This window comes from Lissotriton vulgaris, chromosome 1_1, assembly GCF_964263255.1.
Source record: "Lissotriton vulgaris chromosome 1_1, aLisVul1.2, whole genome shotgun sequence".
Classification (NCBI taxonomy): Eukaryota; Metazoa; Chordata; class Amphibia; order Caudata; family Salamandridae; genus Lissotriton; species Lissotriton vulgaris.
In genome coordinates, this window is record NC_141685.1 from 569,012,093 (window position 1) to 569,025,311 (window position 13,219).

Here is a 13,219-nt window from a genome sequence, read left to right on the forward strand (position 1 = left end):
TTAATAGGATGAAAACAAATCAGAACACTTTACTTGTTGATGTGCAAATGATAATTGTGCTTTACAGATTATTGTTTATACACTTTATAGTTACATCATTAAATCTGCATGTTAGTGGGAAAGTTTAAGGTCATTTCAATGGGAAATTTACAGTCTGTAAATGACATTGTGCTACCACATTATGTTTCAGTAATATATGGCCATATGTACAAAACATTTTTGAGGTTGCAAACGGCCCAATTTGCAGAATCAGGCCATTTGAGACCGCAAGAATGGTTTTTAAAATGTACAAAAGTCAAAGTACGATGCTATAACCTTTTATCGGATTTCAATTTGGATTTGCGAATCAGTATTTAGAAGGGGCATGTTAAGGGCGTCCCTTTCAAATACCGATTCGCAGTGGTATGTATAAATGTTTTGCGACCAACTTACGGTCACAAAACATTTGTTTTTTACTGATACCGCAAGAGGAGTGGTAACCATTTGCAAATTGGAAGATACAAATTTTTTTAAGGGCGGGAGTGGTCCCATGGATCGCTGCCTACTCTTAAAAAATAAAACTTAAACATTTCATTTTTTCTCTATTTAAACACGAGGGAAAACAGGCTGCATAAATAATTGAAGAAGTAAAAAAGATGGCTTTATTAAAAAGCAATCACAGATATGGTTGTCAGCTGGCCCCAGCAGGCCACCATCCTTGTGATGGCTGCAATTCCTAATGGGTCGCAAACTGTGACATACCTCATTAATATTCATATGGTAAATCTATTGTACCCCCACTATGAATCACTATTTCCAACTTCTAGGTTTTTGTATATTAAGAATTCCGATTCACAAAGACTTACAATGAGGAAATCGCAATCCCTAAATTCTCTACATATGGACCCATATTTATTTAAAAGTGAGTTTTCAAACATGTATTGAGAAACACTCCTGCCCCAATGGCAATGCTATTAGCGTACTAAGAGGCAAGTCAGGATTCATGTGTACCCTCCTCTAGATTCGTATTCTACATGGAGCAAATGTTTAGTCTGTTTCATCAAATGAAAGAGTTTTTGTTCGACCACAGAAATGCTGAACTCACATATTTGAAGGTGCTCTCAAATGTCATAATGAAGAAAAAGGTGGCTCTGTAAAATAAAATATTTGCCCAGGATCACACAATTTGAGACCAGTGTACAGGTCATGTACATTAGAGTTAGGTTGAGTTGATTATTGAAATCACTAGATCTGCAGGTCTAGTCAACATTTTATGATTTCTCAAAGCCTGCTTTTTCAATTTGTCATTTTAGTGGGAGACCCACGTGAACTGCAAAGTAATTAAAAAAGCACATCAGTGCAGGGGTAGTGCCAATATGTAGCTCTGTTTTGTCACTTCCAGAGGTGGGACAGAGCCACTACAGAGTCTGATAAAGCAACCTGCTGGCATATGGGAGCTATTGTAAACATACATTTCAGTTCCAATCTGGCGCCTAGAAGGATTCAAAAGGTAAGGAATCTGTTCTTAGAGGTATCCATCATAAAAATTGATCTTTTTATACACTCTCAATGTGTGCTTTTAATCTATTTATTAATTGTGCTATTTCTTATTCTATTCAATTAACATTCTGCCTCACTACCTATCTGTTAACTGTGAAAACTTGAGACATATACGTAAATTAAAAAAACCATTTGGTTACCAATTTTTTAGAAAAGTCAAGAATATTGATAACATGATGATCATGCATTAGTACCATGTTAGATAGCTCCTAGACAGGAAATAAGGGGAAGTGAATACCGTCAGATACGTGGCACGGTGCAGCCATTAATTCTTCTGATACAATGCCAGCACTTGACCTAGACCACAAAGAGAACTTGTTGAGCAATCAGCTGAGTCAACAAGCCAATTTCAAACTAAAGATGATTATGAATTACACACGCATTCCTCCTGCAATGTCTTATACATAAAAGAATAATAGTTTGTTGAGCATATTATTACAAAGACTGAGGAAGGCTTTCATATTACAATGGTGTTTCAAAATAATAACCATAAATTTACAATATAATCAGCATCAATTCAAATGGTGGGTAATATGGGTCAAACCGAGGTTACCCAAATCCTTTAGCGTATTCAAGTTCAACAACTGATCTTGTCTATTGTTTAGGACTTTTTATTGATGTGATCCCAGTAGTAACATATGGACGTTATTAGTGACTTACTATGAACGCTCATTAGTTCAGTCCAAATATGATCGGAGCTGTAATAACCAAAAAATGTCAAGCTAAATATGGGTTTGCAATGCAATTTAGTTTACTTTCAAAAGATTAGGATGTACAATTGTGACTCTACTTTCGTGTTGCTACAAATCAGCAGACTCTATCCTTGTTGCTGACTAACTGGAATTCTGTCAAACAAAAAAATCCTCGGCATATGCAACTAACATTGAAATATTTCTGTGCTACAATTTGCCGCAAACAGATTGATTTTAGACAACTCAATATTCATGTCACTGATATATTTACATTTAAAAAAGAGGTGCAAATATAAATCCTTGTCTTACTGCCCAGTCACAGATCAATCTAACATTCAGCATTGTTTTTTTCCGCAGACAAATTTAACCACCAGTGTTATAAAGCAACTCCTTCAATAGCACAACCAATTCTCTGATCACCTAGGCAGATAGCATCCCAACTCCAATTTAACTCTGTTTACTGTGTCGAAGGCCATGGAATATTTGATAAAGGCACAGTGTGATATGCCATTTTATTAACATAAATACTACAAGCCCGAGATGTCAATGCCACTATACGGTGCGTGGACATACCATCAAATAGGCTCATTTAATTAAACAATAAAGCTTCAACCTCAGTAGTCCAGTCTTCAAGTCTCCTTAAAAGTATCCTTCCGAAAATATTCAATAGCTTTGGGAAGTGATCAATGGTACTTTAAAAAAAAAAATATATATATATATATATATATATACACACACACATGGGTAATACTTTCAAGGCATCTGAAAATGTGATAGATAGTACCACTAAAAGAAGCTCATTTTTCTGAACTTCTATACCATTCCTTAGTATCTGAACCCTTACCATTCTCCTGCAGAATACCTGCCCATCTTATCACTCTCTATAAAGATCCTATTTCAGTAATGCTCCCAATACAGGGGTTGTGGGAGGACCAGATGAAACCCTATGCTCTAGATGCACATAAAAGGGCGTGAGACTTATTATTCTTCTACGAACAGACAAAACCAGCCCCATGCATCAACTCAAATGCAAAGCATGTGAAAACTAAAGAGATTTGGTGTTCTGGCAAAAACTAGTAGCCATATTGGGTGGTCCAGAATATAAACAGGACACACCCACTACGCTAACTGCTTGTCAAGGTGACAGGAACCCAGTTATAATAATAAGGACTAATGCTTGTGTGCTTGGGAGGAATATCAATGATGTTTGTAGTCTAAGATCTGATCGGGTTAACTTGTTTAGAAGCACTGCTTTCTTTGTTAAGACACACAATATAGCTTTCTTCGGAAACATGGAGTGGCCTTCTGTAGCAACATGAAGTAACCTAGGAGAGGTAGCAGGAAGTCTTTTTGCATGTACCACAACTTAACAATTTGAGGTGGCGTGAGATTTTGAACAATTCTGTGACCGAGTAGAGTGTGGATCGTAAGGAAACATTCAAGAATTCTGAACTCCAACGGCCTGTGGTGAGGGACGGCTACCCAGGGTCTACTTTCGGTTTCGTTTTCTCTGGCTACGAAGATTGGCGGTGGCTGCCTAGTGCTCGAGTCGGCCAGTGAACGCAGTCACTTGATTGATCTTCACCGACGCCCTGCATTTCAAACCTCTCGTGGTTTTCCTTGGGGGAGCCATTTACACCAGGTCCCAAAAGCCCCTGAGGGGTGCGCAACCCACCATGGCGGCCAAGCCTGAGAGTGACAAGCGGTCCCTCAAAAATGTGACTCGTGGTGGCGTGACTCAGACCACCATTATGGACAGATTTGCGCGCAATAAGGGCTCGCCCAGCGGGACTGGTAAAACCCCGGAGGACCTTGGCGGTGGCCCCCCGGAGTCGGAGGAACCAACACTTCGAGATGTGATGGGCGCCATCGCCAGCATACAATCGTCGATGGGCCAACAATACGAGACCTTGGCAGCCAAGATCGACACGGTGGCGGTGGATGTGGGCCTGATCAGGGCGGACTTGGCTAAAACCAACGAGAGAGTCAAGTCGTTGGATGTCAAGACAGCCAGTCTTACCACGGATGTCTCCGAACTCCAGACTGAGATCCGGACTCTTCGGACCTCGAGTGACCAGTTTGCCCGCCGGCTTGAGAATTTCGAAAGTCGTGCTAGGCGCAATAATGTTCGCATAATCTGAGTTCCGGAGTCCTCTGCCGATCAATCGACGGACTTGCTCGTTGAAGATCTGATCGTCAACCACCTCGCCCCTAAGGGCCTGAGTAACCTTTTTGCGGTGGAGCGCGCCCAGAGAATTCCGGGCGGCAGACGCAAGCAGGGGACGGCCCCGCGACCCATCATTGCGCGGATCTTTAATTTCAGAGACAGGGACGCCATTTTGCAGGCTTCGAGGACTAGCGGCCCCACTAAGTTCGAGAATGCATCCATCAACTTTTATCCTGATTTTACCCCCTCGGTGCAGAAGCAGAGACTGGGATTTACTGGGGTGAAGCGGAGACAAAGAGATCTGGGCATGAAGTATGCTATGCTTTTCCCCGCCCGATTGCGCATCGAACATAATGAGCGGGTGCTTTTCTTTGACATGCCAGAGGTGGTCAGTGACTGGTGGCACACATTATCTATGCCACGGGACAGTGCGGAACAATCCAGAGGTGCTGAAGGCAGCCAACGGGACCAGGAGGAGTAGAGGCACCGGTGGGTGCTACCATCGTATTGCTGCGGTGGATTGTTATCCTTTTTTGGGTTGATGACTTTTTTCAAGACAAGCCCTGCGGCGGCGGGGAGTTCGGGGGCTTTTCCTCCCCCGGGGGTTTTTTCCTTTTCTACTTGTAGTTTAGTTTTCTGGGGTAGGGCGACAGGCACACTGCTGAATGGGGTGGTTTTCTGATTTATTGCAGGGGTGCAGGGTGGGGGGTTGTTGTTTTGGTATTCAGGGGGAGGGGGGAGGGGTTTTCTTTCTTTTGTTTGCATTGTTCTTGAGGCTACGTATTGTTGCTTATTCTGTGTTTCCTTCGTGGGGTTTAGGGGACCAGACTACTCACTTTCGGGATGGGGGGTAGGGGATTGAGAATTTTGAGTTGGAACGTCAACGGCTTGGGGGACAAAATAAAACGGGCAATTGTACTCCAATATGTGAAGCGCCATTCCACCGACATTGTACTACTCCAAGAAACGCATCTGGTGGGGAACACGTTCCATGCAATGAACCAGAGGGGCTACCGGTTGGTGGCACACTCAGGATTCACTTCGGGCTCCAAGGGGCTGGTATTATGCTCCGTAGTTCCCTTCCCTTGGAGATTGATGATACGATACTGGATGACAGAGGTAGATATGCAGCGATTGTTGGTAGATGGGAGGGGAGAACGGTTGCCATCCTCTCGGTATATGTCCCCCCGGGTTTACAGGCCACCACATTTGTCGACCAGGGGAAATTGGTACTGAGGCTTCCTGAGGGGCTTACGGTGGTTGGAGGGGACTTCAACTCGGTGGTTGATGGCCTGGAAGATCGACATCCTCCCAGGGCTCTTACGCCATCGCAGTCCTGCCTTAGTGGTTTCTTGGAAACGTTTGGTATGGTGGATTGTTGGCGGATGCTTCACCCAGGGCAGGCCCAATATACTTTCCACTCCGGGGCCCATTAGAGCTTGGCCAGACTTGATTATTTCCTTGTGCCCGCAGCCCAGGCCACGACGGTGCGAGAGACCCGACATTTGCCTAGAGGCATTTCGGATCACTCCCCGCTATGGACCCATATAGATCTCCATTTAGACGCAGGGGGCCGGGTCGCCCCAATTAATCCCTGGCATCTCCGTGTTCCAGAGACTAGGGCGGGGGTGATTAAAGCTATAGATCACTACTTCGCTGACAATGTGGGATCCGTGTCATCATCTGTGTCCCTATGGGAAGCCTTTAAAACGGTGATACGAGGCCAGACACTGTCGCTGGTCGCCAGCTCCAAGAAGCGCCACAATGAGGAGGTTGAACAGTTGGAATCTGATATAGTGGCTTTGGAGAGGGATCTTGAGAGTGGGGTCACGCGTGAAAAAGTGCATGTCCTGCAACTGAAGCAGTCTGATTATAAAGCCTTGGTTACGAATGCCACGAAAGCTATGAGTCGAGAACAACAGGGCCGTTTGTATGATGTGGGCGACAAGGCGGGGAAGTTGATAGCTTGGTTGGACAAAAGGGAGAGATTGAATCGTGTGGTGCCTGTGATTGAGCGAGTGGATGGTGTACTTGTGACGGATCCGTTGGAGATTGTGGAGGAGTTTGCTTGTCACTTTCGAACGGTGTATGCGCCGGTCTCGGACCGGCCGGAGGAAGACTCCCATCTTTTGCTTCGGGATATTGCTTTGCCTTGCCTGTCCGACTTTGATCGAGAGCTAATGGAGGCGGATTTCTCCACTGATGAAGTAGCGCTCGCTATTCGCTCCATCCGCTCTGGAAAAGCTACGGGCCCAAATGATATACCCATCGAGCTGTACAACTTGTGTCCGAACAAAATGACGTTGTATCTTCGCTCGATGTTCTTGGAGTCTAGGGAGAGGGGTTCGCTTCCCCGTGATCCGCGTCTATCGTGATGATCCCTAAAGAGGGTAAACCCCGTGAATTCTGTACCTCCTATAGACCTATTTTACTTCTGAATGTGGAACCTAAAGTCTTGGCGAAAATATTAGCTAACCGCCTGATTAAAGTGATCGGAGACTTGGTACACCCGGACCAATCTGGCTTTATTCCAGCCCGTAATACCGCGCTGAATTTACGCCGTCTTCATGGCGTGCTGGCAAGGGCGGAGACGCTACGTGAGCCGGCCATTTTGGTTTCTTTAGATGCCACCATGGCGTTTGATACAGTGGAATGGCCATATCTATGGGCGGCTCTGGCGAAGTTTGGCTTCGGACCTGTGTTTATCGGCTGGGTCCGATTACTATATGAGGAGCCCCTTGCCCAGGTGGTCGTCAACGGTCGAGTGTTGGCTCCCTTTGTCCTGGGAAGGGGTACGCGGCAGGGATGCCCTCTTTCTCCACTGCTTTTTGCCTTGGCCCTTGAGCCCTTGGCCGCTTGGTTGCGATGGGAGCCATCCCTCAAGGGTATCAGGTGGGCCCCCGGTTTTGAAGACCGCTTTTCACTTTATGCGGACGATATTCTCCTTTACCTCACCTCCCCTCGGAAATCTTTGGGGGTACTGTTTGACGTCCTTAATTCCTTTGGAAGGAACTCGGGACTGGTCATCAATTGGGGCAAGTCTTGCATGTATTCGCTCACAGATGACACACCACTCGTACCGCGCAACTGTCCTATACAAATATCATCCACAGGGTTTAAATGTTTAGGAATCCATATTTCGCGTGATTCGGCAGTCAGGTATCGGCTCAACTTACTCCCCCCGCTTACTCGCTTAAAAGCAGATGTGAAGGCCTGGAGCAGACAGCCTCTATCCCTGGTGGGTAGGGCAGCCTTATTCAAAATTATGTCCCTTCCCAGATTTTTGTATGCCCTTCAGAATACTTTGGATCTAGTGCCTTCCAGCTACTTCCACGAGATCGAGTGCCTACAAAGGAAACTGTTGTGGGCCGGACGTCCCCGGATTGCCTTGGCCAAGCTTACGCTGCCTTGGTATGATGGCGGTATTGCGTTGCCGTATATACGACGATATTACTGGGCCTCTAAACTGAGCTCGGTTAATCATGCGATGTATGGTCCGGCTTCTAACCCATCTTTTGCTATGGATAAATGGCTGCTGCCGGGCGGAGACTATAACAGGGCACTTTATTCAAAACGGTCCGATGTGGCATTGACTGGGCCTACCAGAGTTGCGGTGCGGGTCTGGTACAACGCTAACGCTGCTATGGGCTGGTCGGATACTCTCACTCGAGCGACTCCACTTTACGCTGCTGAGAGGTTGGGCAATTTGTGGACTACTAAGGGGTTCGATAAGTGGGACCTTATTGGGATCAGTAAGGTGGGAGACCTTTGGCGGAAGGACAGGATAAAATCCTTTAAGGAGTTGCAACTAGAATTTAAACTTGGTCCGCGAGAATACTTTCGGTACCTACAGGTCCGACACGCCCTTTCCACTGTTTTTCCAGCTGGCACGCCCGTTCCAGAATCCTCACCTCTGGAGGACAGAGTACTCGACGGACACGTCCCGGACAGTACGATCTCCCTTATATATAAAAAGTTGATAAACGATCGAGCGGACCTTCTTCTACAGCTCCGCAGGGCCTGGATCGGCGAAGGACTGGAACTTGATGATGAGGACTGGCAGGCGGCAATATCCTCCCCGAAGGAGGTAGCAATCTCGGCCCGTCTGAGATTGGTGCAGTTAAAAATCCTACACTGTGTGTACATGACGGGTCCTCGCTTGTTGCGTATGGGGTATGTCTCAGATGATTTGTGTAAACGGGGGTGTGGCATGGTGGGTACGTTCCTTCATATCTTGTGGGAATGTCCGGCGGTAGCGTCCTTTTGGAATCGTGTGCATGGTGTTATGTCTGAGGTGACGGGTGTTTCGCTTTTGCCGGAGGCCCGAAAGTGTCTCTTAAATGTGTGGGAGACCAATGATTATAATGTGGCCCAGACGCAGTGGGCCACCTTGGGTAACATGATTGCCAAGCGTGACATTGCGCAGTTGTGGGGGTCGTCTAGGGCACCAAGTCTGTCGGCCTGGTCTAGAAACATGGACTGGTGCATGTTTCGTGAAAAAACTGTCAACATTGCTCGGGGCAGGCCCAAGAAACGGGGGAGGGTATGGACTCAGTGGAACCAATATCGTGGTGAAATTTGTACCCCTCCATTTCAGCCTCCACCGGAGGTACTACAGTCCCCTTAGCATGATGTTCCTTCTAGTTTGGATTTTGTCTATGTATTGCTGGCTATCTCTTGTTCCCCCTTTTCCCCCTCCCGGCAGCTCTTCCTGTTGACTATGTACAGTTATGGATGTGGTACGCCCTCCCCAGAAGGATTATTTATGTATCTGCCTTTCGTTTAGCCTCTGCGGTTATTTTCTTTATAACTTTTTTGGTTGGTTGTTTTTAAAAAAATACAAAATAAAAACCTTATTCCTCCTTTACAGTAATGTATGACATAACATGATTGTTTAATTGCCGCCGGGCCCGAGGGTTGTAGGCTGAAGGGCTGTGCATTCTTTCATCCTGATAGGATATTGGAACTGTTGCCGGCCAACCCGAGGTGGCTATCTGACTGCTATTGTATTTCCATGTTTATCAATAAAGGTTTAAAAAAAAAAAAAAATTCTGAACTCAACTGATACATGGATGGTTAGGTCTGAGAAAAACTAAAGCATTTTGGACCTACCTAACCTTAAACTTAGCACAACGACAAGAATGGTGCTGAAGATAAGGCTTCTGGGCTCTTGGAACTGTCTAAGGGCTCCCAATATTCTAGAAAGCACAATCTGTTTGGTGTAAAAAAAGACTACAGACCATAAAGCAGGACTGAGCCAACAACCATTTAGGTGAAAGGCACTATCCAAAATATTACCGCCAGTGACAATGCTAGTCTCATGGGCTTTCTACTTGCATCAGCTTCCTTCAACAATTTGTTCCATCAAGCTCTGTTAAAGTCCCCCCTAAAACATGCGGACGTTTTAATGGTCCAACCTGACATACACCAACAAGTACATACGAACACCTCCAGATCCATGCAGGTGAGTAATGTGTGAGGTATTCCCAGAGACTAGATTCAAGAACCTCTCCCAAGATGAACCAGGAAAACTTTTCCCAGTAGTATTTAGATAGGATGATCCAGGAAGGCTTCTCCCAATAGCATTTATACAATTCCAAATAACTTGGTCTTATTACCTAAAGTCTCTCCTGGAGGACACACATTTCCAAGAAAAATGGCGAACAAATGATACCAGCAATCTCTACTGCAAAAAAGAAAAAGAAAACCATACTTTATTTAAACAGACTTCAGAACAACCATTCAAACCTAGCCCCGCTCACATCTGAAAGGTGGCAATGACCAGCAAACTCAGACTTCAGCCCTACTGAAGAGTGTCCAAGGGGCAGAACCAAGACTCAAGAGATCGAAGTGCAAGCACATCGCCTCCACCATGAAAAAGAACAATTGGCTCCCCTCACAGCCCATATGACTTTCAATACTTGCCTCGCTTCACTACATACGAGTCAGTACATTCCATCAAATCACCCTTTGTCAGGAAAAAAAAAACAACTTCGTAAACTAACAACACAACACATGTAGTAATTAATTTAACCAAATGGAAACCAAAAGAGGCTAAAAGCAGAAGAACAGAATACAAAAATGCCCCGCAAATCCGACTTCATCGGTTATTTCTTCAGCTGTGAAAGTTCCACCTCTTCAAAAAACATGTCATCCCCTACTGATAGAGCCTGTCATATCCTAAGCCACAGACCGCACTGAAAAACGCCAGTGATTATAGTAAACGTGTTTTTCTCTTTATCAAAATGTACAGAACTTCGTCAGTCAATAGCAAAGTTGACACCACAAATACATTCACATGATACAAGTACAAATGAGGGGGGGGGGGGGGGGATTCAAGAATAGAGCAGGAAATACCATGCAACCTGACACTCACTCAGGTTGCTTACTATTCCAATGGTGCAGGACTCGCTATTTTGGAAACCTATTTTCTTTATACAAGTGAGCTAGGTTTGTCTTCCTCTATCCCAAAATGATATTGTCTGAAATGCCCATGAATGAAAGAATCTCCTTAATAAGAAATAAAAAAAAATGTTAGGTAAAGACTGCAGATGCGTAACTAATCATATAATATGTCAGTTCGAACTACCCAAAAAACTGAATGCCGTGAAGGTAGTTTGTAAATATGTTGTGGCAGCACTGTTTACTGAAGATAATTATTTGAAATAGGGGAATGAGAGACAGGTCCAAGAATCATAAAGATGGGCAGGGGAAAAATACAGAGGGGATTTGAAAAAGGAATGGCAGAATAAGTAACAAACTGAAGGAATATACTCAAAAGAAGGATCAAAACCTAGGAAGTCCAGCAGCCGTCGGTTAGTTAGTGGTACTACTATAAATAAACATGCAGACGACTACGAAACAGAGGGGAAATGGGGCCGAGAAACAGTGGCAAATGAGGAAACACGAAAAAAGCAAATCAGAGGAAGATAAGTACGCGCATTAAATGGGAGAAAAAAAATGCAATTAATCATGAAATGGAAAAACAAATCCAAAACCCTGCACCAGCGAACACCGACACACAGTATTAACGCGTAGAGGGAGGCTAACAATAGACCACAGACGGTGTTGTTTTGTGACTGCCTTTATATAGCGCTTATTACCCCTGAAGAGGCGTTGAAACGAAAGGATCAGGAAAGGGCGAAAACCTGTAAACCCATTTCCCGTTTTGAGGAGGGGAGTAAACATCGGGCAAAGGGCGGAAAGGATAAAAAGAAATTGTCGACAGACACATGGACCAGGATAGAGGAAAAAAACGTAAAAAATGGGAGCAATAATGAAGACGTTCGTGAAGAAGAGAATAAACACAGCTAAATGAAGACAAACACGTGACGGGAAGAAAACGACAGTGTAAACCAACATGTTCCTCCATGACAACTGTACGCAACCCTCCCAAGCCCAGCTGAAAGATCCAGACAACGGGTCTTACCTCTCGTCTCCTGTCAGAACATCTTTATAAACCGAGGTGAGGGGAGGTCACCAGAAAGCGGAGTTCAACGTGATTGACAGGGTAGGGGCGGTGCTTAGGACGGTCTTTCAGATGCACTTTCCCCAGTAACCCCTGCGATTGGAGAGAAAAATGAGCCGCCCAGAAAAAGACGAGCCACTCATCCTTGAAGAAAACGCCCCCCGTGCATGTAAAGATACCGCCTGCTGCCCCGGAAGGCGTCGTTCAGCTGCTTGTAAGCCGGCGAGGCAGGCTATTCTCTCACCGAGAGCAAGCTAACTCAGGCTTCGCAACCGAGTAGATCGTGAGCCCCTGGTATCTTTCCAGCTACCTGTAGGTCGCTTTGTGTGCAGTCCAGTTATCTGAATTAGAAGCTTTTGCTTGGCTGAATTCATATGTGTACAAAAATGGAAAGGAGTGGATCAGAGACGGAAATGCGTGTATTTTGAGACCTCATAAGCTTAGTTTTGGAGAAAAATGGGTGAATTTCCAAAATATATTTTCAGCTTATACTTATGTGATAAATCAAGTAGCACCTGGGGCATAGTAACAACAATTTATTATTCCTCGGAACCATATGCATTGCAGATATGGCTGCTATGTATTATTTTTTAAAGGCATTTCAAATTGACAAAGCCTTTTCCGGTTTCGCTTGCGCTGTGCTTGTGCAATCTTATATATTCAATATAAATCTTAAAAAGGGGCGTACATCCGACTGTCACTTTTCATTGGTTTATGTGCTTGCCACTTGTTTTTTTCTCCATTTCTTTTATTTATCAGATGCCATTTCTTGGTGTTCTTCCTGTGTTTTTAGGTTGAGCCTAAGCCATCCCGTCAAGGAAGCTTGGCGATATAAAGTAAGGGCTCTGAAAAATGCACCCAAAGGCGGATTGCCTACAGTGCATGTGAGCCAGGCGCAAGCACATCGCACACCATCGGCATCAGACTTCAAAGGAAGCTGCGCCCGCGCCACGCAATGCCGCTCCCCCGCCCCCACCACGCAATGCCAAGAGCTTGTTTAGGCAGGAGGCATTCAAGTGGAACACATTAATCCACTAATGACGCTGTGTTTAATGTTTGTGGTCCAGCAAAGTCTTTTAGCACAATACAACCCATGTTGAGACAGAAAGCAACACATTTACCATTTCAGTCAAAGTGTTGTGTATTTTGTAAGCAATGTATCATCCACACGAGAATTTGGCATTCATTTAAAGTAAGTTTAAAACTGTGGTAGCACTATAGTGACAAGGGCTGTTCCTTCACAGTCGTTCACCTTAGGATCCGTCTCCAGCAGGCACCTCAACATTTTACTGTGCAATCAAATCTACATTTTTACACCAGTGCTTTCACGTTGTGCCTCGTCATGTGTAAGTA

At 44.9% G+C, this 13,219-nt stretch overlaps 1 protein-coding gene across 1 annotated transcript in view; it reads right to left on the reverse strand.

Annotated features, from left to right (window-relative positions):
* LRRC8B (leucine rich repeat containing 8 VRAC subunit B) overlaps window positions 1–11,907 on the reverse strand; it is a 213,901-nt gene extending 201,994 nt beyond the window's left edge. The window contains exon 1 of the mRNA XM_086953964.1: window positions 11,828–11,907. The gene's annotated coding sequence lies outside the window, so the exon portion shown is untranslated. The remainder of the gene's footprint in view (window positions 1–11,827) is intronic.
* Window positions 11,908–13,219: the final 1,312 nt, after the last annotated feature.